This window comes from Neofelis nebulosa, chromosome 8, assembly GCF_028018385.1.
Source record: "Neofelis nebulosa isolate mNeoNeb1 chromosome 8, mNeoNeb1.pri, whole genome shotgun sequence".
Classification (NCBI taxonomy): domain Eukaryota; kingdom Metazoa; phylum Chordata; class Mammalia; order Carnivora; family Felidae; genus Neofelis; species Neofelis nebulosa.
This window is the reverse complement of record NC_080789.1, coordinates 36,877,030-36,902,734: the sequence shown is the minus strand read 5'-3', so window position 1 is coordinate 36,902,734 and position 25,705 is coordinate 36,877,030. Positions and strand designations below refer to the sequence as shown.

The following is a 25,705-nucleotide window of genomic DNA, read 5'->3' as shown; positions in this document are numbered from 1 at the left end:
AAGAAAGAAAAAAAAAACATGTTGGTGTGTTTTCCATAGAAATGTGTTCTCATAGGAAACACATTAAAGAGATCTTTCAGCTCACTGTTCACAGGTTTAAAAAAAAATTCAATAATAAGAATCTCATTGACATTCTAAATAATGTATTCATTTTTACTACATTGGGTACTGTATGTCCTACTTAGTTTTTACTGTCTCATAAGTATAATCAGAACTTTGTGTTAGAAGTTGTGTCCTGAGGACACTTTTGAAAGAATTGAACACTAATAATAGTGGTTGACTATAAATTAGGAAGATCAATGAAAACCAAGAAGCTTCTTGACCAAGACATTAATTTTAATTTTAATTTTAAAATAAATCTTAATTACTAAAACCTAAAGACAGTTGCTGATTACTAAATACCAAATAGTTTGGCATTTTACATATCATATATAAAAGGGTCACAAAGAGAATCAGAGAAGGGGTTTTTGTTTGGTTGTTTTTTGTTTGTTTTAATATGTTTTTTTTTTTTTTTTTTTTTTTTTTTTTTTTTTGTCAAGTTAGTTAACATACAGTGTAGTCTTGCCTTCAGGAGTAGATTTCTATGATTCATCACTACATACAACACCCAGTGCTCCTCCCAACAAGTGCCCTCCTCAATGCCCATCACCCATTTTCCCACCCCCATCAACCCTCAGTTTGTTCTCTGTATTTAAGAGTCTCTTACAGTTTGCCTCCCTGTTTGTATGTTATTTTTCCTTCCCTTCCCCTATGATCTTCTGTTAAGTTTCTCAAATTCCACATATGAGTGAATCATATGATACATGATCATATATATATGATATATGTCTTTATCTGACTGACTTATTTCACTTAGTATAATACCCTCCAGTCCATCCACATTTTTGCAAATGGCAAGATTTCATTCATTTTCATCACTGAGTAGTATTCCATTGTGTATATATACGATATCTTCTTTATCTGTTCATCAGTCAATGGACATTTGGGCTCTTTCCATAATTTGGCTATAATTGATAGTGCTGCCATTAATATTGGGGTGCCTGTGCCCCTTTGAATTAGCACTGCTGTATCCTTGGGTAAATTCCTAGCAGTGCTATTGTTGGGTTGTAGGGTAATTCTATTTTTAATTTTCTGAGGAACCTTTACACTGTTTTCCAGAGTGGCTGCACCAGTTTGCATTGCAACAGGGATTCCCTTTCTCCACATCCTCACCAACATCTGTTGTTGCCTGAGTTGTTCATTTTTGCCACTCTGACTGATATGAGGGGGTATCTCAATGTAGTTTTGATATGTATTTCCCTGATGATGAGTGATGTTGAGCATCTTTTCATGTTTCTGTTGGCCATCTGGATGTCTTCTTTGGAAAAGTATCTATTCATGTCTTCTGTCCATTTCTTCACTGTATCATATGTTTTTGGGGTGTTGAGTTTGGTAACTTCTCTGTAGGTTTTTGATACGAACCCTTTATCCAATATGTCATTTGCAAATATCTTCTCCCATTCCATCTTTTAGTTTTGTTAATTGTTTCCTTTGCTGTGCAGAAGCTTTTTATCTTGATGAAGTCCCAATAGTTCATTTTTGCTTTTGTTTCCCTTGCCTTTGGAGACATGTCAAGTAAGAAGTTTCTGAGGCCAAGGTCAGAGAGGTTGCTGCCTGTTTTCTCCTGTGGGATTTTGATCATTTCCTGTCTCACATTTCAGTTTTTCATTCATTTTGAATTTACTTTTGTGTATAGCATAAGAAAGTTGTCTCTTTTCATTCTTCTGCATGTTGCTGTCCAGTTCTCTCAGCACCATTTGCTACAGACTGTCTTTTTTCCATTGGATACTCTTTCCTGCTTTGTTGAAGATTAATTGGCCATACATTTGTGGGTCCATTTATGGCTTCTCTATTCTATTCCATTGGTCTTTGTGTCTGTTTTTGTGCCAATACAATACTGTCTTGATGATCACAGCTTTGTGATACAGGCTACAGTCCAGGATTGTGATGCCTCCAGCTTTGGTTTTCTTTTTCAACATTACTTTGGCTATTCAGGGTCTTTTCTGGTTCCATACAAATTTTTAGGATTGTTTGTTCTAGCTCTGTGAAGAGTGCTGGTGCTATTTTGATTGGGATTGCATTAAATGTGTAGAATGCTTGTAAAATGCTATCAACATTTTAATAGTATTTGTTTTTCCAACCTAAGAGCATGGAGTGTTTTTCCATTTTTTTGTGTCTTCAATTTCTTTCATAAGATTCTCTAGTTTTCAGCATACAGATCTCTTACCTCTTTGGCTGGGTTTATTCCTAGGTATTTTATGGTTCTTGGTGCAATTGTTAATGGGATAGATTCCTTGATATGTCTTTCTGTTGCTTCATTAGTGGTGTATAGAAATGCAACCAATTTCTGTACATTGATTTTGTATCTTGCAACTTTGCTGAATTCATGGATCAGTTCTAGCAGTTTTTTGGTGGAATCTTTTGGGTTTTTCCATGTAGAATATCATGTCATCTGCAAAGAGTGAAAGTTTGACCTCTTTGCCAATTTGGATGTCTTTCATTTTGTTTTGTTGTCTGATTGCTGAGGCTAGGACTTCCAATACTATGTTAAACAACAGTGGTGAGAGTGAACGTTCCTGTCATGTTCCCGATCTCAGAGGGAAAACTCTCAGTTTTTCCCCATTGAGTATGATATTAGCTGTGGACCTTTCATGTATGGCTTTTATGATGTTAAGGTATGTTCCTTCTATCCCAACTTTCTTGAGAGTTTTTATTAAGAAAGGGTGCTGTATTTTGTCAAGTGCTTTTTATGCATCTATTGACAGGATCATATGCTTCTTATCCTTTCTTCCCTTAATGTGATGTATCATGTTGATTGATTTGCAAACATTGAACCAGCCCTACAGTCCAGGAATGAATCCCACTTGACATGGTGAATAATTCTTTTAACATACTGTTAAATTCGATTTGCTAGTATCTTGTTGAGAATTTTTGCATCTGTGTTCATCAGGGATATTGGCCTGTAATTCTTCATTTTAGTGGGGTCTTTGTCTGGTTTGGGAATCAAGGTAATGCTGGCTTCATAGAATGAGTCTGTAAGCTTTCCTTCTGTTTCTATTTTGAGAAGTCTGGGTAGGGGGTTGTTTATTTTGTTTATTCTTTCAAAAAAGCAGCTCTTAGATTCATTGATCTGTTACGCTGTTTGTTTTGTTTGTTTGTTTGGATTCTATATTGTTTATTTCTGCTCTAATCTTTATTTTTTTCTCTTCTGCTGACTTTGGGCTTTCTTTGCTGCTGCCTTTCTTCTTCCTTTAGATATGAGGTTATGTTTTGGGACCTTTCTTGCTTCTTGAGATAGGCCTGAATTACAATGTATTTTCCTCTTAGGACTACCTTTGCTGCATCCCACAGGGTTTGGACTGTCATGTTTTAATTTTCATTTGCTTCTATAAATTTTTTAATTTCTTCTTATATTTCCTAGTTGACCCATTCATTCTTTAGTAGGATGTTCTTTAACCTCCATGCATTTGTGGGCTTTCCAATTTTTTTCTTCTGATTGATTTCAAGTTTCATAGAGTTGTGATCTGAAAATATGCATGGTATGATCTCATTCCTTTTACATTTGTTGAGGACTGTTTTGTGACCCAGTATGTGATCTATTTTGGAGAATGTTCCATGTGCATGCAAGAAGAATATGTATTCTGCTGCTTTTGGATGAAAAGTTCTGAATATATCTGTTAAGTCCATCTGGTCCAATGTGTCATTCAGAGACGTTTCTTTATTGATTTTCTACCTAGATGATCTGTCCATAGTTGTAAATGGAGTATTAAAGCCCCCTAAAATCACAGTATTATTATCTATACATTTATTTGTTTGTGATTAATTGATTTATATATTTGGGTGTTTCACGTTGGAGTCATAAACATTTATAATTTTTCGCTCTTCTTGATGGATAGACCCCATAATTATGATATAATGCCCTTCTCCATCTCTTGTTAAAACCTTTAGTTTAAAATCGAGTTTGTCTGATATAAGTATGGTATTCCAGCTTTCTTTTGGTTTCCAGAAGCATGATAAATGGTTCTCCATTCCCTCACTTTCAATCTGAAAGGGTTCTCAGGTCTAAAATGAATCTCTTGTAAACAGCATATAGATGGATCTTGGGTTTTTTATCCATTCTGATACCCTATGTCTATTGATTGGGGCATTTAATCCATTTATATTCAGAGTGATTATTGAAAGATATGGATTTAGTGTCATTGTGTTATCTGTAGGTTTCATGCCTATGGTGGTGACTCTGGTCCTTTGTAGTCTTTGCTGCCCTCTACTCACAGAGCCCCCCTTAGAATCTCCTGCAGGGCTGGTTTAGTGGTCATGAACTCCTTTAGTTTTTGTTTGGGAAAGGCTTTATCTCTCCTTCTATTCTTTTTTTTTTTTTTTTAATTTTTTTTTTCAACGTTTTTAATTTATTTTTGGGACAGAGAGAGACAGAGCATGAACGGGGGAGGGGCAGAGAGAGAGGGAGACACAGAATCGGAAACAGGCTCCAGGCTCCGAGCCATCAGCCCAGAGCTGGACGCGGGGCTCGAACTCACGGACCACGAGATCGTGACCTGGCTGAAGTCGGACGCTTAACCGACTGCGCCACCCAGGCGCCCCTCTCCTTCTATTCTTAATGGCAGCCTTGCTGGATAAAGGATTCTTGGCTGCATATTTTTCCTATTCAGCACATTGAATATTTCCTGTCTCTCCCTTCTGTCCTGCCAAGTTTCAGTGGACAGATCTCCCACCACCCTTCTGAGTCTACTCTTGTAGGTTAAGGCCCATTTGTCCCTAGCTGCTTTCAGAATTCTCTCTTTATCTTTGTATTTTGCCACTTTTACTATGATATATCATGGTGTTGACCTGTTTTTGTTGATTTTGAAGGGAGTTCTCTGTGCCTCTTGGACTTGGATTCCTGTTTCCTTCCCCAGATTAGGGAAGTTCTCAGCTCTAATTTGTTCAAATAAACCTTCTGCAGCTTTCTCTCTCTTCTTCTTTTTTCTGGAACTCCTGTGATAACCAATATTATTTCATTTCATTGAATCACTTAGACCCTTGTGGTCTAGTAATTTCCTTGCCCTCTTTGTTTCAGCTTCATCATTTTCCATAATTTTATCATGTATTTCACCTAGTCTCTCCTCTGCTTCTTTCATCCTCGCTGTCACTGCATCTAGTTTATTTTGCATCTCATTTATAGCATTTCCTAATTCATCATGACTGTTTGCTAGGTCTTTGATCTCTACAGCAATATATTCTCTGCGTCTTCTATGCTTTTTTCAATCCCAGCTATTAGTCTTATGACTGTTATTCTAAATTCTTGTTCAGATATATTGTTTATATCTGTTTTGAGCAATTCTCTGGCTGTCATTTCTTCCTGGAATTTCTTTTGAGGAGAATTCTTCTATTTCATCATTTTGGCTAGGTTTCTGTCTTTGATGTGTTTTAATAGCTTGTTATGTGTCCTGCACCTGCAAAAACTACTATATTAAAAAGGGGTCATACACTGTCTAGGGCCTGGCACTTCAGGAAGTGATTTTGGAGTGTGTTGTGTGCACTCTGTTCGTGCGTATTTGGCTGCTCTATCCACTGGTCAGTCTTCTACAAAGCTCCTCCTTACTTGTGGTGGTGAATTATTTATACCTTCCACCAGGTGTACTTTCATTTGTTCATTGAAGTAACCCCAGAAGAAAGGAAAGGGCAGGGGACCTGATCCCAAAGAAAGAGGAAAATGAAAGGGGTGAAAAAAAGACCAAGCAAAGAATCAAAGAAACTATAAGGCTTAATCCAGAGAGAGAGAAAGGAAAACAAAGAAGAAAATATAGAAAAGGTATAAAAAGAATAGAGTAAAAATGCCTGATTAAACAGACAACGAAAGGAAATTAATATATATATAAATGTATATATTAATACATATATACATAATAAGAATTGACCAAAAATCAAATCAGAAACTTTTTTTCCAAAGGAAAAAAAAGAAGAGGGTAGAAAGAAAAAGAAAAGAGAAGGAAAGAAAAGAGAAGAGAGAGGAAGAAAAAAAAGAGCAACAGACTAATATACAAAACCACAGGACAGTTGTCTGTTGGTGTCTGGGACCCGTGGCTGTGCTGGTCTGGAGGAGAGGCCCTCTGGTTCTTATAGTGTCAGTCCTGCTCTAGTAGATAAGCAGTTGCCAGGCATGGAGGGGCAGGGTTTGGTGTAAGTAGGTCCCACCTCCACTGGGGGCTGCTATCTTGTTTGCGGACTCTCCACCATGTTGGTGATGGGGAGATATATGGGGACATCTCAGTCTCTTCTCCCTGGACCAAGTGTCTCAGACTATGCTGTTCAGGCAGCCTTTACAGAGTAGCACAAGCAGTCAGCTTGCCTTGCTCCACAGTCTTTCACGCCTCCTAGGCACTGAGCTAGAATTCAAAACCTGACGTCTTAAAGGATCCTGAACCACATGGACCCAGTTCTGGGGTAGCACCACTCTACCCTGCTGATATGGCTGGCACCTGTAGGGTCTTTTATCCTTGGGAAGCAATATACCCTTTACCCACAGTACTCAAGGAAGGGGACTGTTCTCTTCCAGTGCGCCCCTGAGATCACCATGAGCCCCAGGGCTGGCTCCCCTCCCCACCAGGTGTGTGCCTACCGCCACCCCCAGTTTGGAGAAAATCACACTTTTTTGAAAACTCTGATCTTTAGTGGGCACCTGGGTGGCTCAGTTGGTTAAGTGTCTGACTTCGGCTCAAGTCATGATCTCACATTTTGTGAGTTCAAACCCTACATTGGGCTGTCAGTGCAGAGCCTGCTTCAGATCCTCTGTCCCCTTCTCTCTTTTCCCCTCCCCCACTCGTTCTTTCTCTGTCTCTCTCTCTTTCTCTCTCCAAAATAAATAAGCATTTAAAAAATGAAAGAAAGGAAAGGAAAAAAAAGAGAAGAGAAAAGAAAAAAGAAAAGACAAGACTCCGTTCTTCCACTGCTAAGGCTGTTTACAAAGTAGAGACTGGCACTCTCCATATTTCTCATTCCCCAGTCCATGGTCCAGAGAGGTTTTTCTCTGATCTTAACAAAATACCACAATCTACAGCTTTTCTTTCTCTCCCTTTTGTCTCTCTACAGAAGGGGATCCCTCCCCTCTGTGCCCACGATATTTTACCTCTCCCAGTTTGCATACATGTACCTCTGTGCCACCAAGCTGTCTCCATCTGCCTGTGGAGATTTTTCTGTCACTCCACAAATGGATTTCCTGGGTTTGGAACACCCAGTATTCTGATCTCAATACAGCTGTGTTTGAGGGACGAGGGAAATCCCAGTCCCCTTACTTCTCCGCCACCTTAATTCCTCAGTCTAATGTTTCTTTTTTTTATTTTGGAGAAAGAGCAACAGAGGAAGGATAGACAGAGACGAGAGAAAGAATCACAAGCAGGCTCTGCACTATCAGTGCAGAGCCAGATGCAGAGCTCAAACTTACAAACCATGAGATCATGACCTGAGCCTAAATCAAGAGTTGGACGCTCAGCTGACTGAGTCACCCAGAGAAGGGGTTTTATAAAGAAATCTTTTATAAATAACTTTGAAAATTCCAAAGCAAAATTTCAAAAGTAGTCAACCATACAGATGTCTACACATCATAATGTTAAGGCATAACATTCCAAAAGCTGGTGAGCACAGAACAATGCATAAGACTTCAACATAAGAGGTACATGATGTATTTCTTAGTTACCAATACTTCTGTTTCTGGACACTGGAGTGATAAAAACTGGAGTCCACTCCAATGGCATACTTCCTTGTCCAAGGATTAGTTTCCAGTTACAGATAATATATGGGAAGCAAAGATTAAGCAGGAAATGTCCCGCATCACTTATTTTTCTCAAGTAAACTGAGTTTAGAGCTTGCTACTCAAAAATACAATCCATGGACCAACAGCATCAACATCATCTGGCAGCTTGTTAAAATGCAGGAGCTCAGTCCCTATCCCAAACCTACTCAATTAGAATGGGTATTTTAAGGAGATTCCCAAGTGTTTCACATTTGAGAAGTCAGTCTTAAAATGGTTCTTCTGGGATGGTTTTATGCCCAAGAATATGGAAGACCCTGCCAGGCTTTGTTAGTGTCTGCTGCATTCCATTCCCAAGTTGGGGAGCATGCAAATCCTAAGGGTATGCAACAGCTTTGCCCTAAATGGACCAACATCTTGGCTTATACTCAAGAAGTCTGTATCTAAGAAGGTTAGATCCCCCCTTCTTCAGTCACTGCCAAAGAATAAATGCAAGGGAAACCAGAATCTCACAAACCCCCTCTACCTTCAGCTGACATTCTTTATTTAACAGGCATTACTCCAAGAGGACTTGTTAATAAATTTTGGGTTTGAATGGTGGGGTTTTTTTCCAACCATTTCTCACAATTGACTATGGCAATATGTTTTAATTATAATGTAAAGGATTTAATGTGGAAGTAAATTTTAATAATGTGAAAATGTTCTGTATTATCTAGATATCTCCCAGAAAACTCTAACTTCTAAAAAATATATATAGCAATTATGAACAACTTTTCAAAAGGCCTTCATCTCTTTTGGTGGACTTTCTACACCATATGCTGTGCTTCTCCTGTTTATCTCTGATTATGGTATCTTTTCACCCATGAGATCTTTTCATATTAATAAAGATAGCAAACCACCTGGCATTGGAATTTGCACAGAATTTATGAAGAAAGTCAAGATACAGTAAATCTATCGAGGCAAACAAGTCAGGTTCTTGGGCTGAAGTTCAAATCTCCTTAACATACAAGCTGTCATTTTTACAAATCCATGAAAAATGAGTGAGGAATTTGGCCCTTGAATAATTTGGTAATGCCATGTAAAGCTCTTTACATTTTCTTTTTTTGTTGAAAAAAAGTGAAGAAATACATTTAAATTACTTATATTCCCACTAGCAAGTAGTTATTTTCGGTTGGTCCAAATGCATGCATTGTTTGTATTTGCCTTAACAGTCAACATAGCCTTCTGTATTTTGCCTCTTTTACTTAATATTATATAGGAAACATTTTCCCATGACTCTACACTGCCTTCAAATGAGCATTTTAATGACTTCATAAAAGTCCATCCTAATGAGATATATTGTTTACCCATTATTTTATTGATAGACCTTTAGGTTGTTTCTAACCTCTTGAATAGTCTCAGCCTATATATTTTTACATAAACTACAAGGAAATGTATGCAATCTACTAATGACTTGACAGAAATCAATTGAGATAACAAGTCTTCTATATAAATATGCCAATAAACTTAATTCAAACATACACTCCAAAAATGCCCAAATGGCCAGTCACAAAATGTAAAAATAAATGCAAAGAACATTTTTATATACTCCATATGATTATAAAAAATAACCTATAATTTAATCTTTGTTGCAAACTTTTTCTATGCCCCCAAAAAACAATTCTAATCTAGTAAATGCTAACAGCATATAGTTTAACTGAAAGTATGACTAGACACAGAAGGCCAACTTAAACAGATGTCATAATCAAAAAAATATTTACCCCACTTACATGTATTAGTTAATAGATGTCAAAATGGCCAGCTTGACAGGAAGAGAAGAATGGGGCCACTTCAGTTATAGATTTCATTGAATCTCCCCAGAAGTTCCATTTTTATTGGCCTCATATTCAGTCCAAAGGTGTTGCATAAGCCCCTTCCTGGCAAGCAGGAATACATCATCAATTTCTTTGACAGTTTTGAAAGTCTACTATTCAAATTGCTCTTTCACCATCCCAGTCTCCATGGAAGGTTCCAATATGTTAACATAATTCCAGACTCACTATTCTCAAATGTGCTGGCATCTGAGCAGCTCTCTGTGAAGGAGTCTTCTTGAGTGGCCAGATCTGTTTAAAAAATTTTGGAGGTGACTCCGAAATTATATTTCTCTTACACACATACATACCATTCATACAGAGTGTCCTTGGCAACTACTCAATTTTTAAAAGGTTTTTTAAACTCCAAAACGACATGATGGGTTATAATAATAATGCCAAGTAAATATTTATTGAGTGCCTGTGTCACACTAGGTGCTGTTCTAACTTATTCAGTCCCTACAATAATCCTAAGAGGAAGGGACTATATTATTTCTGCTGCTTTACTAAAGACAAAATTCAGAAACAGAGGTCAAGCCACTTGCTCCATGTAGGAGGAGGCAGGAAGAAAGCCATGGTATGGTGAAGTCAGGATTCAAATCCAGGCATTCTGGCTTGTGACTCTAACCTCTTAATCACTGCAGCTACTGTCTTACCGTTTGATCACTTGAGGGTCTTCTGTGTTGGTCTTCCATCCATTTTTTCATTTCCTCTTGAGTAGAGTAAGATACTGGTGGATGCATAACCCTGTAGACCTCAAGCAATTGATGATCTTTTGGTTGCTCTGCCTCTCAGTGGGTAGGTATCATAGTCTGCCAATCAGATGGAACTCTTTTTGTAAATGGCTAGCATAATATATAGGTTTTTTTCTTAGAAAATGTTCAGTATTAAAGTGAAGGAAAATAGGTGTGCAACTAAAATTATATGTAAGGTAATTTTGAATTTTCTATCTGAAATAATAATAGATAATTCCTTTATGTTTTATACTGGAAAATTAAAGCTGAGAGTTCAATTCACTTTCCCCAAAATTATCTAGCTAAAACTCAGAGATGTTAAAATATAAAATAAATGACAATTATGGACAATATTCACTCAGTGGCATGTCTAGAACAAGAGACAAGGCCCTTCTCAAACACCTCTCTTCTCATATGTAACTAACAGCTACTTCTTCATCAGTGACCACCCTCAGCCCAATTTAAAAAAAAGCCCCCAATTAAAAAAAAAAAAGCAAAACCAGTAATTGAATTTCCCTAGCTTTTTTACAACCTCCAATTCAAAACTGGACCCCATGGTTTTCAATCCTGTCTATAACCATACAATACAGGCCTAAATCCTGTAAGAAGCTCCTAAAAACTCTACAGAGTCAGCCTACAATTCCTCTGGAGTGCATTCCCTCGGCTGCAGTAAGTGAAATAAATCTAACTTGGACTACAGGTTTTTTTCCTATGCTTTTTGGTTGATGGGCTGTAACAGTTGTCTAGACCATCTGACTAGATGAAAGGTGGTGCTAAGGTACACTGAAGAGTAATATTTGGGAGAAAACTGACAATTCCATTTTGAATATATTGAGTATAGAGTAATTTGAGAAGTTCAGGCAGTGTTAAAGAAGCATTGGTCTGTAAGGGTCTGTAGAGAACAAAGAGAAGCATGAATATAAGAAGTCATCAACATATAGATGGAAATTAAAGCTAGGACATGGATGAGACTACTCAGTGCAAAAAGCACAGGGAGAAAAATATGGGGAAGCTAGGACTGAGTTTTAATGACTCCAGTATGAAGATTCTATAAAGAATGAGCAACAAAGGAGGCTAAGAAAGCATATTCAGAGATAAATCAGATGAAGAATATATCATCACATGAACCACAGAAGATATTTCAGGGCCTATGGAGTGACCAATGGCTGAATTTTGAGAGATCAAGTAAAAAAAGAATGGAAAAATTTCCTTTGGAGTTCATTGATATTTTTTGTGAGAGATTTTTCAGCATTTTGATGGGAGGAGAAGCCAGATTAAATGAATGAGGAGTAAGTGTGAGGTAAGCAAAGTGAAAAAAGAAAGGTCTTCCCGAAGTAGGGGCAGTGTGGTAGTGCTATATGTAGTAGTTAAAAGAATGGATTCTAGAGAGAGACTGAGTTCAAATTCTAGTTGTGTCCCTCACTAGCTGTGACCTTGGTTAGGGTGCTTAACTGATTTGTGCCTCATTTTTTTCCATCTGTCAACTGGGGGAAAAACAGTAACTGACCACTTGGGGTTGTGAGAAGGAATAGATCAATTAATAGAGATCTTTATAAATAGTAACCTTTCAATAAGGATTAGCAATAATTATTTCAAAAACATGAGACAGCATGGCTCCATAGGGGCCTGAAAGTAGATCAATGTGAATGGTGAGTATGGAGATAAGACCAAAGAGGGTGACAGGATCCTAGATATAGAAGACCTTGAATGCCAGGCTAAAGAGGTACATTTCCTCTCACAACATAAGGATTCATTGAGGGAGTTTAAGAAGAGAGTGATGTGATGATATTTCTATTTTAGAAAAATCACTCTGGTTATAGACTAGAGGATGGATTGAAGTAGAACCAGGCTAAAGGCTGGGACAGCAGTTAGGAGCCCATTTCAGAAACCTAAATGAAAACTGATAATGCCTGAATTAAGGCAAAAGTAGAAATGGAATAGAAAATAATAATAATTCAATGAGGTAAAATTATCATGACTTGGTTACTCATTGTGTATTTTAGGTGAGGGAGAGAATGAAGTCTAGAATACTCACCCTTTACCTCCCCCCAGATTTCTAGTTTGGGTGACTAGCTGAGTAGTACAGCCATTTACTAGGGAAGAAAGTCTAGGGTTGCCTGAGAATTAAGATGATTATTATTCAATTCTGGATATGCTATGTCTGTGCAACACCCAAAGGATACATATAGCCAATATACAATCTAGAACCCATAGGAAAGTTAGAGCTCAAGATCCATACATGGTTGTCTAAGTTGAGCATTCCAGTGGTTACTGAGGAAGAATATCTAGAGAGAGAAGAGTACTGGTGGGGAAAAATTTATTCAGAGAATTTATCTAGGAAAATAACATCAATTGACAATAGATAAATGTTAATAAGCTTAGGGGAAGGTGGTATATGGTGAAAAAGATTATGGCATAGGGTAGTTGGTTTTCTCTAAAGAAGGATTTCCAGAAGGCCTCAATAGAAAATGACAGCAATGGTGGGAAAATGAGTGGGAAGGAGAAAGAACACAGCAGTATAGATGTAAGAGCATGATGGGACTAGCTGATTGGAGGTACATATGTCTTGTCCAGGTGACAAGGTGAAGGCATGTAGTTCCAAGTTTTTGGCAATTCAAACAAAGGCCAAAAGAGGCCTCTGATGGTGACTTTCTGTGTATGCTAATTACCTCATGTCAAGTGAGCTGTACTCACATTTCACGACCCATCTCAAATGTCACTTTCTTTGGAGCTCTTCCCCCAAGTGACCTTAGCAGGCTTAATTTTTCCTTCCTCTAAGTTTCCACAGTATATTAGCATGCCTGTATCATTGTAAATAAAACATTCCCACTCTACAGTGGAATTCAAAGACATGTAAATGATTTCCCCAAGGTGACCCAGGTTTCCTGACCCCCAAGTTCAGTACTGTTTCATTATATCCCTGCTCCCTTTCTCCAGGGACAGGGAGGAATCTCATGACTATAAACTTTTAGCCACTACAAGGGTTTATTCATTTAGTTAAGAAGTGTATAAAGGTTGTGTTGGATAAATAAGGTTTGCTTTAGATCCTATGTTCTGATTGCCCAGTAGAGGTCTTATGCCAGGATAGCCCAATGCAGACCGGAATCTGACAGATTTGGATACTGGCTTGTCATTCTAACTCAAAGGCAAGACCCTGGTTATGAGAATATAATGGATATAGGCAGGATGTTTAAAAAAAAAAAAAAAAAAACAGTAGGAGAATGATAAGACTCAAAAAAAAATTTTTTTAAATAAGTAACATTGGGCCTTGAATTAGAAAGCCTGTTCTGTTCTTGGTTTTGGCACAGGGTATATGACCCTGTGCAAGTCACTTCACCTCTCCAGGTCTGTTCCCTTATTTATGTTATGAGTTAGAGTTGATGATTTCTAAGATATCTTTTAAGTGGCCCTGTCACCATAGTCACGGCTAAGTGACTGGGTGGACTGGGTGGACTGCCCCAGCCTGCTGGCAGAGCTGGCAGAAACCCCAGTAAACAGCATCACGGATCATTCCAGAACAAGCTGTGCTGTGAAGCAGGTCTGCCAGTAGCCTGGCTTTCCCTGGTGAGCTGCACTCAACAGCAGAGCCTACTCAGTCTTAAAAGGACTAGGACAGTTACCCTACCTTTGATTTTCTGTGGGATCCCTTAGGGAGATCTCAGTATCTGCAGGAACATTAGATTATCAATTACCTCATAGGGAGGACATGAGATGAGCAGGAGTGAAGAGAGAGAGACTTTGCAGAGTAGACTTCAATGCCCTTTGCCAACCTTTTACATTTCCTACAAATCACCCACAATGCTTCTCCTGCCCTTCTTCCCACAGTCTCATTTAAAGAGATCCTTTCTAGGGGTGCCTGGGTGGTTCAGTCATTTGGGTATCTGACTTTGGCTCAGGTCATGATCTCACAGCTTGTGAGCTCAAGCCTCGCATCAGGCTCTGTGCTGACAGCTCAGAGCCTGGAAGCTGTGTCTTCCACTCTTTCTCTCTGCCCCTCCCCTGCTCACTCTCTGTCTCTCTCTGTCTCTCAAAAATGAATAAACATTAAAAAAAAATTTAAAGAGATCTGTTCTAGGGGCGCCTGGGTGGCTCATTTGGTTAAACAACCGACTTCAGCTCAGGTCATGATCTCGTGGGTTCTCATGATCTTCATGGGTTCGAGCCCCATGTCCGGCTCCATGCTGACAGCTCAGAGCCTGGAGCTTTCTTTGGATTCTGTGTCTCCTCCTCTCTCTGCCTCTCCCCTGCTTGTGCTCTGTCTCTAAAATAAATAAAGATTAAAAAATTTTTAAAAATAGAGATATTTTCTAAAATAAAAATAAAAATAATAAAAAATAAAGAGATCCTTTCTTTTTCTAAGGGTAGTTCTTTTCTCTGTGCCCATAAGTCCAGACCCACTGTTCTACTCCAGAACAAGGGCAAATACCTAAAACAATAAAATATATGTTTGAGAAGAGGAAAACAAGGACAACTACCACTAGACTCTGTGTCTTGTATCAATATCATCAACCTCCCCTTCCTTGCCTTTATATTACAAAGTTTGAGGTTAAGATCCTCGTTGATGGGAAGCCACAACTCCATGTCTCCACTTTATGCCTTCATTTATTACCAACTCACAGCAGCCAGAGGCCTCTCCACCATCCCAGCAACTGGCCAGTGCCTAGCTGGCATCCATATCATCAGATCCAAAGGACTCTTTTTTTTTTTTTTTTTTTTTTGACATTTATTTATCTTTGAGAGACAGAGACAGACAGAGCACAAGCGGGAGGGGCAGAGAGAGAAGGAGACACAGAATCTGAAGCAGGCTCTAAGTTCTGACCAAGCTGTCAGCACAGAGCCAGACACAGGGCTCAAACCCACGAACTGTGAGATCGTGACCTGAGCCAAAGTCAGTTGCCCAACTGACTAAGCCACCAAGGTACCCCATCAAAGGATTCTTTCTTGACCATGCTATGGTATCTGCCATTGTGGAAAACTACCACCTTTATTTAAACTTTCTTAAACTACAGATGTCATTCAACCTGACATTTTTTTTACTCATCACCCCATATCTTTAGCCAAAGGGGTGAGACTGGGCAGCCGTATTTTATATCAAAGACCACAGGTGATAGGAGTGGGGGTACACACCTGGTTAAGGCAGCTTAGATCCCTGATGTGACCTGGCTCAAAAAGAAGAGTCAGACCTATCAGATTCTCTTCTTCTCAGGAATGTGAAATAAAAAACACTTTGTCATTTTGGCATAGGAGCTAATAGGTCATGATGTATAAAGAGATTCTGGAGGCAATGTTTGACCACGTGAGGCCAAAATTATAAGAGTTAGAAACTATGAATGAGCAGAGGAAAAGATCCTGAGAGAGAAGAGATAAAGCCAATACAGAGAGTAATGAGCTGTAAGATTCAGGCAGGTGGAGGGAACTTCTGACCTCCAAGACCTTCCTTCCTGGAAACCAACAGCTTCTCTAGAGTTTTCTCCTTCCACTATTTATTCTCTCCCCCATTCTTTGAAGACTATTCTCTATTTGTTCTTTAAGTATTAGGGTTTTGTTGTTGTTGTTGTTGTTTTCCCTTTGAGGACTCTGACCTTGGACCTTTTTCAATCTACACACTTTCAAAGAAACATGGTCATGGCTTCCAAAACTGCCTGTATCTGATGATGCTCACTCAGATCTTAATTTCTAGGCTAGCTCTCTCTCCTGAATCTCTCTCCCAAGCTTTTGGCCACGTTTACCCAACTGCCTAATGGACATTGCTGTTCCCCACCTCAAAATCAACACATCTAAAATTAAAACTTTCCTGTCAAACCCACTTTTCCTCTGATACTGCTTTTCAGTGAAGGAAACTTGCAGCTGAAAACCAAAATCACCCTAGACTTCTCTCTCCTTCCAATCCATTTGGACATTAAGTCATTTTCATGCATCCTCTTCTACTTCTCTTCACTGCTTCTCCTTTCCAGTCCTGCTGCTACTAAGTTCAGGGCCTCATAACTGCCCTCCTGGTTTTCTTGGTGTTAAACTCCTACCCCTGCCTGTAACTCTTCTGTGGCCTTCCCATTGTATTAAAGGAAAATCCAAACTCTTTAGCATGGCATCAAAATCTTCCATGATGCTTTTCCTGGTTACTTCATCAATATAATATTCTGCCGAACTCCATCCAACCACAGTTTCAAGGTATCCGGACTTTTTGTGACTCCAACAACATCTCAAGTGTTGCCTCTGTCTGGACTCTTCTCTCACCTATCCCTCTTCCAGGAAGGCTAACATCCCTTTCTCTTCCAGTCAACACTTTCCTAAGTCATCCTTCAATATTTATGATCCTGCCTCCACATATAAATCACTATCTTTTTTTATTATGTCCCAACTATACTCTGACCAGATGTATATGACTTTATGACACTGTTAAAATGTTTGTATTCCTCTACTTAATCTGGAGGGGCAGAAAATATATCATTTTTGCTGTTTGTCCTATGCCTAGCAGTGAACACGTTCAGAAGATGCTGTGGAGGAAAGGGAGGAAATGAATACACTGATCCTCCATGGGATAAAACTGGCCTATCCTCTGACAGAAGAGACTAATGCCAGGTAAGTGAAGTCACGAAATTTTATGGTCATAATTAAAAATGCCTACCAGGGGCGCCTGGGTGGCGCAGTCGGTTAAGCGTCCGACTTCGGCCAGGTCACGATCTCGCGGTCCGTGGGTTTGAGCCCCGCGTCAGGCTCTGGGCTGATGGCTCGGAGCCTGGAGCCTGCTTCCGATTCTGTGTCTCCCTCTCTCTCTGCCCCTCCCCCGTTCATGCTCTGTCTCTCTCTGTCCCAAAAATAAATAAAAAACGTTGAAAAAAAAAATTAAAAAAAAAAATGCCTACCAAACAAGCAAAAAACAAAAACCTCTCCTACACTGAGCAAGAAAGTGCACCATCCTCTTCTTCAGAAAGTGTAATGTCACCTCAAGTAATTGGAAGCAGAAACCTCTCAAAGGTTCCCATAATGATAACTAAGAAAAATGCAGCATTTTCCCAGATTAAACAGAAGCCCTCAAAAATATAAAGATTTGGGGGACGCCTGGGTGGCTCAGTCAGTTAATTAAGCACCAACTTCAGCTCAGGTCATGATCTTGCAGTTTGTGAGTTCTAGCCCCAAGTCAGGCTCTGTGCCTCAGCTCAGAGCCTAGGATTCTGTGCCTCCCTCTTTCCCTGCCCCTCCTCTGCTCACGCTGTCCCTCAAAAATAAATAAACATTTAAAAAAATATACATACAAAGATTTTATGTCTACATTCCTATCCTTGAGAATATCAAGGATATGAGGCTGGAAATTGCTCCATTTAGACCTGATAAGGTGAAAATGGAGCCCATCACAGGGAATGGTCCCAGTACCCTGGCAGAAAGAGGCAGGAAACACGCTGTCACAGCTGAGAACTGTGCTAAAGAGTCAATTAGTCCCTAATTAGCTAAGCAGCCCCTGCTGCTGCCCGGCTTGAGGAAATGCTTGAGGACAGTTTAAATAGGAATGTCTCTTAGTAACAATCTCTGTTTAAGATGTAATAAATGACTCATTCAATCCAGGATGGGAGAGGACCTGGCTGCTCTAGAGTGGGGTCCCCTGGGCTATGAGTCTAGTCTCAGGTGTCTCTACCCTTTGCCCATTCTGTCTCAGTGCCACCTACCTGTCTAGGACTGAAGGAAACTGGCTAAAACTTGGGAGGCACACTAAGACAGCCTGGGGAGGACACACTGTAGAAGGCACAGGAAATAGGGAGGGGTCCTTGCAAAAAGGGCTCCATTGGCCAAGGGCTCAGCACTTGACAGCTTCTGGGGGGAAAAGGACCTGAGAGAAAGAACTTTTGCCTGTCGAATAGACACACAAGCTGAATATTCCAATCAAGAGTGGGAAGCTGCTTTGGCTTCTACATTGTGAAAATGATTGTCTTCCTTGACACATCCTAAGGGAGAAAAGGGTAGGCAATGCATAATTCTTCCCTTGGCTGTTCTGTCCCAGGGCTCCAGACAGAGTTGAGCTGGATGCTTGCTCACATTTCCTGTGTGAAATAGTCTCTTCACATTCTAGTTCCTGCTTTCTTATTCTCCAGGTTTCCTCAGAGAATAATGTGTGTGTCAGTTCCTGTGGGAAACATTTGCTGATATTCTGCCCACACCTCCACCGCCACCCAAGTGAAGGGTAAGAACATCATCTAGGTCGCTCCCATGTATGCTCATTGGAGCACACAGATTGTAAATTGCAATGCCTGCTTTATTATCTGCCTAGTACAACCTAAGTTCCTCAAAGGGAGGAACCGTGTGATATACCTTTGAATCTCCAGATTCTGACCTGGAGCATTGTCTAATCTCACATGTTTAATAAAGGTTTATTGAACCTTTCTTAATAAGGTGAAATAGTATATTAAATTATGTTATATTATACTTTTATATAATATAAGATGAAATAAGGCAGGACTGGTAATACAGCAATATTCTAAACTGAAGCAATAAAGACACTTTAAATGGGAGACAACCCAAGTAATAGGTCTGTGAAATAGGAATACAGAAGGCAAATCTACACCATTTCTGTGCCATGGAGCCCTTTGCCAATCTGGAAATGTCTTTGGGCCCCTTCTCAAGCATTCTCTTTTAAAGACGTAGTAAAATACATAATATGACAAAGGAAACCAATTATATTGAGATCATTACCGAAAGAACTTGTTAAAATTATAATTTAGTAATATGTGTTTATTAACTCATAGAATAACAAGGTCAAGTGGAAGTTCTAAAAACTATAATTTTTAAGTAACAATAGATGTCAACAGTGATGAGGTTTTTGGGGTGATAGTGGGGTTTGTGGGGCCAGCCGAAGGCCAAGAAAGAATTCTTAAAGAAGTATTTGATGCAAAAAGGTGATTTTATTGAAGCACAGGGACGGACCTATGGGCATGCCCCAGGACCATGAAGAGACATTGGTTATATACTAGGGAGCTCAGGGAGGTAAAGTCTGGGGCGAGTTTCCAGTGAGATTTTCATATGCTAAAGACTCACAGGATATTGGAGGCCTACCTACTGTGAAGCCAGGGTTGTTTTTCCCTCTAGCAAAACATTAGCACTAAGGACAGTAGGGAGTTCCTGGAGAAATATTTTACTCTGCTAGCCTCAAGTATATGTCAGTGGACTGCAGGTTATAAGGAAATTTAGTTCTATCTGCCATTTCCTTCTGGCTTTGTTTCCCACATCATATGGAGGGGAGACTTAGGTCTTGCAGGACTACGATTTCTATCAGTTAGCCATTTGTTTTTCCCCTTTCCTTTGTTCTTAGGCAGCCAGGAGTGCTGGAGGAATATCACACATAGCCCACCTGGGGGGGGGGGGAGGGGCGGTTTGCAGATTGTCAACTTTCCTTATGCTCCCTCATCAAACAATATTTGAAGATATCGGCCATAACAGCAATGTGACATGAAAATATATGTACCTTCTATTGGCAAGAGGTGCAGATACTGCAGTACCCCTGAGGTTTGTTGTCCACATTTGTGGGAACACTGAATTTCAGTTAGTGATGAGTGAAAATAAAGAAATACATTTTCTCCAAGAGGCAAGATCATGGATGCCCTGAATTCGTGGATTTCGTGAGTTCAGTAAACCCCTGTCTGTGGAACACAGGAAAACAGAACACCTAAAGTAACAACCAAGAATAGCAATTCTTTCATCTCAAATCAGTGCAGGCCTCTACCTACACTATATAGTACACAGCTGTTTCAGAGGTGCTTACGCTTATGAAGGATATGAATATTCACTTTACATAAAATGTAACAGTTTATAAGGCTTACTATAAAACTACAGTAATAACAGCAGGGTGGTATTTGTTTAAAGATACTTATATAGATGAATGACGCAGACCTAGTGAGTTCAGAAATCGACCCACACCTGTTCAGTCAGTTGACTTTTGACAAAGGGGCCAAAGCAATTCAATGGGTTTAAATACTTTTTTCAACAAGCATTGCAAACAATTGGATATCCAAAAAGCTTAACCCTCACCACATATCACATATAAGAAGTTACTTGAAATGGATCTTTGACCTGAATGTAAAAAAAAACACAAGAAGAAAACATAGGAAAAAATATTTGTGATCTTTTGTTAAGGAAAGATTTCTTAGGTATGAAAAACTGGAACCATAGTGAAAATTTTACAAATTGGACTTCATCAAACTTAAAATGTCTGCTCTTCAAAAGACACTGTTAGGAAATGAAAAGATAGGACACAGATTGGTAAAACAAACAAGCAAAATTTGCAAAGCTCCTACCTGATAAAGAGCTTGTATGCAGAATACATAAATAATTACACAAAAAGCTTAGTAGATGGAAAGGCAAAAGCTTTGAACACCTATTTCACCAAGGAAGATGTGCAAATGGCAATGTCCGTATGTAAAAACACTCAACATCATTAATCAAGAAAATATTAATTAAAAGCACAAGGAGATACCACTATACAAACATTCAAATGATTAAAAGGGTTGATAATACTGTTAGAGACCACGTACAACAACTAGAGCTCTAAAAATTGTTCATACAAAGGCAAATGATACAGTTATTTTGGAGAACAGTTTGGTAGTTTTTTATAAAGTTAAACATACACTTCCCATATGACCCAACAATTCCACTCATAGGTATTTACCCAAGAGAAATGAAAACATATGCCCACACAGCAAATGTTAATAGTTGCTTCATTCATGTAGCTGAATGTCTATCACCAGCAGAATGGATAAAAATATTATGATATATTCATACAATGGGATACTTAACAACAAGCAGTGAATTACACATGCATGCAACAACATGGATGAACTTCAAAAGCATTACACTGGGTGACTAAGTGAAATATGCCAGACACGATAGACTGCATTCTGTATGGTTCCATTTACATGATATTCTAGAAAAGTCAAAACTATAGAAACAGAAAATAGATTGATCACTTCTTGCCAATGGGCTGTGGGTAAAAGAAAGGGATTGTCGACAAAGAGGTATAAGGGAACTTTCTGGGGTGCTGAAAATATCCCACATGTTAATTTGGGTAGTGAATACACAATTTCTATGTTTGTCAAATTCATTAAACAGTATACTTATAAAGGGTGGATATTGCTGCATGTAAACTGTATGTCAATAAAACTTGGCTTTAAAAAAATTCTAAAGTTTTATCAGAGAGAAATTATAAATGATATTTTGTGACTAGAGCTAAATTGTCCTTTCAGAGAATTCAGTTTTAGGATTTTCCCCCCAAATGAAAGGCATTTGTGCATACTCTACAGACAGGAACAGATGCATTGGCTCACTATCTTATTGAGTTTGTACGCTATTTGGAAACCGAATTGCTTTGACAAATTACTTGCTAGGCAGGAAAAGCATTAAGGGATTATTTGTCCACCATGATTTCAAATTTTTCCCTAATGATAAAATCACTTGAAATAAAAGAGGGCAGCCAAAGTAGTTTTACTCAGGGAGATATTGTTTCATACATAGACATGTACAAAAGAGTATAAGCAAGAAAAGGAAATATATTCTAATTTTGAAATTTTTAAACTTACTTTAAATGTTATGATAATAGCAAACAATTTTAATGCTAAATAGCACATATTTCAGATTTCCTTATAAGTGCTTCTCAACTTAAAGACTTGAAATCACATGTGAATGTGGGTGTTTAAACTTACTTTACAAATTGAATCTTTACCTCTCTGACCACTTTAATACCCATTTTAATACTGTTTGAGGATTCTGTTAGATTATATCGTGTTTTTACTTGTTTATGTGCTCTAATGTTTTCCTGCTGTGCTATAGAACATTTTGCTTTAATAGGATTCTATGTATTTCAAGAATTTCTTTGTAAGTGATGTGCCTTTCAAAAAAAAGCAAGGAGAAGCTTCAAAATCTTCATAAAAGCAATGTCCTTCATTCACTTGTTGATAGAACATTAACATTATCTGCCTTATCCAAAGTAACTTATTTTCATTCACAGTTCATAGAATGTAGAACCACCACTTATTTTAAATGAGTTTGTATGTAACCGTCAAATTAAATGAGTTAATTTTTACCTTTGGGCCTTTTCAACGTATCGTCATAATAATAGTTGTTTTAATGAATGGCGATAATTTACTTTATATTTTTATTCAGTTATTTTGCCAGAAAGACCAAACTAACTTCAAATATTTTTCATTTTTTCCAAAGATATGCTTGATCTCCAAGTAAGTATTTATTCTATTTACAGGAGGTCTGTTCTTTCATATAACTAGATCTGCTGCTAATACAGGAACCACTAGCCACATGGCATTATTTAAATTAGTTAAAATGAAATAAAACTAAAATTTTCAGTTTCTTGGTCACACGAGACAAATTTCATGTGGTCAGTAGCCATATGTGGTCTGTGGCTATCCTGCGGGAGATCACAGATATGCGATATTTCCATCACTACTATTCTACTGGACAGAGCTGATCCAAATCAAAGTCAGGAAACTTTTTTCTTAAAGACCCAAATAGTAAATATTTTAGAATTTATGGGCCAGCAAGCAAAACTGAGGTTGCTATTTAGGTACTTAAAAAACATTTGAAAAATAGGTCCATTTAAAGATAGAAGGAAAAAACAAGCGTTCTTAACTTGATGGCTACACAAAGCAGGCAACAGGCTGTATGTCTTTCAGTCCTTGATTCATTAACCACATCTTTATTGAGCACATCCATGTTTTAAGCAAAGCTAAATATTAAGCAAAGCATAGTGAAGAAAACCTAGTTCCAGCTTCAGAACATAGTAGGAAAGGCACTATAACAAAAATTACACAATTAATCAATTATTATAATATAACAAATAAAATGATAGAGATAAACAGGGTGTTATAAAAGGAAGTAACAGAAGAACCTAAAGCCGTGTGAAAGATTGACTAATTCTAAAAATTATACATTATCTGCAACTAATATTATTTTGTAATATATGGCATCTACTGTTTATTGTAGACTTTCTAGGTGACCCATGTGAGAAAGATGCTATAAAAATTGATAAATCTAGGTAATACTTCTAAGTGGATTTATGTTTAAATATATTACATTCTTATATACCATCTGTTTTATATATGTGAAGTAATAGCACATCTAAAAATTAAATTTGCTAAAATAATACTTACTCATTGATGTTTGGTGTTTTATCTTCCTTTACTAGAATCTTTTATAAGAATAAAAATGTATAAGTGAAATGCTTCCTTGTAACTGGAAAAACTGGCCACAAGTTAACTCCTAAAATGGCCCCAATATCCTATTAATTGCTTATACCAAAATTCAAATTGAACCCTTCACTAAACAATACAATGCGATGCACATAAAACTAGGCCACTTCAACAGCTTTTTTAGAACGTACCATTTTTTTTCATTTATGAGAACTCAGCATGCAAATCACGAAACCACAACAAAATAAAAATATATACTATACTCTCTTCCTATATAATGGCAATGTTCCTGAAGATCATTTTGGTTTTCTGAGCCCTTTATTGCACTTTGCAGTTCATCCAAATGTGGCCTCTTTTATTGTAGTGTCAAGAACATGATATAAATCTAAATACTTCACCACCGAACATGTGAGAGACCTGAGAGACCAGAAGCAATTCTAGACACCACGTGCCTTGACTGACAAATAGACCAAGCCGAAGTGGTTTAGAGATCACATCATGTGACATATATCTTCTTTGTTTCAATAAATAAACCTAGAACTGTTAAAATATGGCCAATTACACATTGAGATGAGGGTGAAATAAAGAGAATGGAATATTTTCTGAGGTCATAACATTCAGTATTAATTCTACAATTTCACTATAATTAACGGGCCCAGGAGCAAATCCTTCTGCTGATCAGGTTTGAGTTGCTCTTTTACGGTGACAAATGAAGCACACCAAGAAAGTAAAATTTGACATTCCCTTCATGCCTTCTTAGAACAATCCATGTTGGAATGAAGCGGAAAATAGTGGAGTTTAAAGACAAATTAAAAAAAGGAAAAGAGAAACAGTGACTGAATCCATCAAGACAAGATTCCACTTTTGAATGTCTACGTGCAGCTCGGCTCTCCCGTTACCTCTGCATAATTTTCAGCAGGGAGCTGCTACTGTTATTCTTTAATGCAACCCTGTATATAAATTAAAGATTCTGGCTCCCTCAAGGCAAATATCCTGAATTCATCTTTAATGAAAGAGAAAAAAGAACTGTCATACCTTCTTAATCCAGAAGATTGAAGGTCCCACACAGGAATCAGTTCTTAATGTCATCTGGGATGGAGTCATATTGACAACTAGCAGACATTTTCCTCATGGAGCATGGGACTTCTTCTGAGCACCCAGTGGCCAATCCATAGATGAGCTCATCCTGTGCCTCTTCCATCTGAGATCCCTTCTGTCTCTGGGAAGGACCCCCGCGCTCTTTACTCACACAGTACCATCACCACTGAACCTGGGGGTACTCCTCTGATGGTTTCCATTTGCTGGAACATTTGACACAGGAGTTGGTGCTTGTACAGAGGTGGAAGGGGGACAGGGTTGGCTGCTGGGGTCATAGGAGGTGGTGAGGTGGGAGTAATTAGCTGCCTTGAATCTACATCTGGCTTTGTTTCTGTATAGAACCTGTATCAGTTGGATCAGTGTGTCCTGATTCTTGAGATCTCAACCATATCAAAATGTCATTTGGCCCAAGTCCAGACTCTGTACTTGCATTTCTAATGTTCCACCGTAACCATCTATCACTGAGACCCATCACGTTTCCTTTTGATTACTCTAGCCCAGAAGAAAGCTAAAACATTTTCTGGGATCTCTTTTTCCCAGCGGGAGCTCTCTGCTTCATTCGAGAACAGTTCTCAAACCTTAACCTAAATGATGGCCAACCATTGCCAGCGTATTTCGGAAAGTGGTTCTCCTTTCTCTGGAATTTTTGTTTATGCTATTTCCTTACTTTCTGATATCATTAAAAATATGTGTTTTGTAGTTTATTTGCCTTTTTGTGGTTTTGCAATGTGTTGGCTTGCCATGACCTACTACATCTTGCCTGAAAGCAGACCTATTAAATTTATTTTTACATGCTGACATGTTTAATCTACCTCATTAATGCTTCTGTTCTATACAGCAAAAGAGAAGCCTATCACAATGTTGTCACTCTGGTGAAGGGACAGAAATGAGTATAAAGTCGTGCTTTACAGAATTTGGAAACAAAGTATAATCATTTTCACTGGTATATATTTGAAGATACCACAAAAAGACACAAAACTGTTTTTAAAAAATTAAAAGCAGACAAAAAGCAAAGTTGAACGTTGTCCAGTAGTGATGACCTATCTGTTTTAATTCAGT

At 38.3% G+C, this 25,705-nt stretch overlaps 1 protein-coding gene across 5 annotated transcripts in view; it reads left to right on the top strand.

Moving 5' to 3' along the window:
* The window catches only part of METTL25 (methyltransferase like 25), a 155,980-nt gene extending 130,536 nt beyond the window's left edge, over nucleotides 1-25,444 (top strand). For 2 of the 5 annotated variants that reach the window (XR_009265499.1, XR_009265498.1), the window contains 3 exons: nucleotides 16,843-16,946; nucleotides 18,452-18,540; nucleotides 23,913-25,444. The gene's annotated coding sequence lies outside the window, so the exon portion shown is untranslated. Of the gene's footprint in view, nucleotides 1-16,839; nucleotides 16,947-18,451; nucleotides 18,541-23,912 lie in introns of all 5 variants that reach the window. The other 3 variants (XR_009265496.1, XR_009265497.1, XR_009265500.1) reach the window with 2 other exon arrangements.
* Nucleotides 25,445-25,705: the final 261 nt, after the last annotated feature.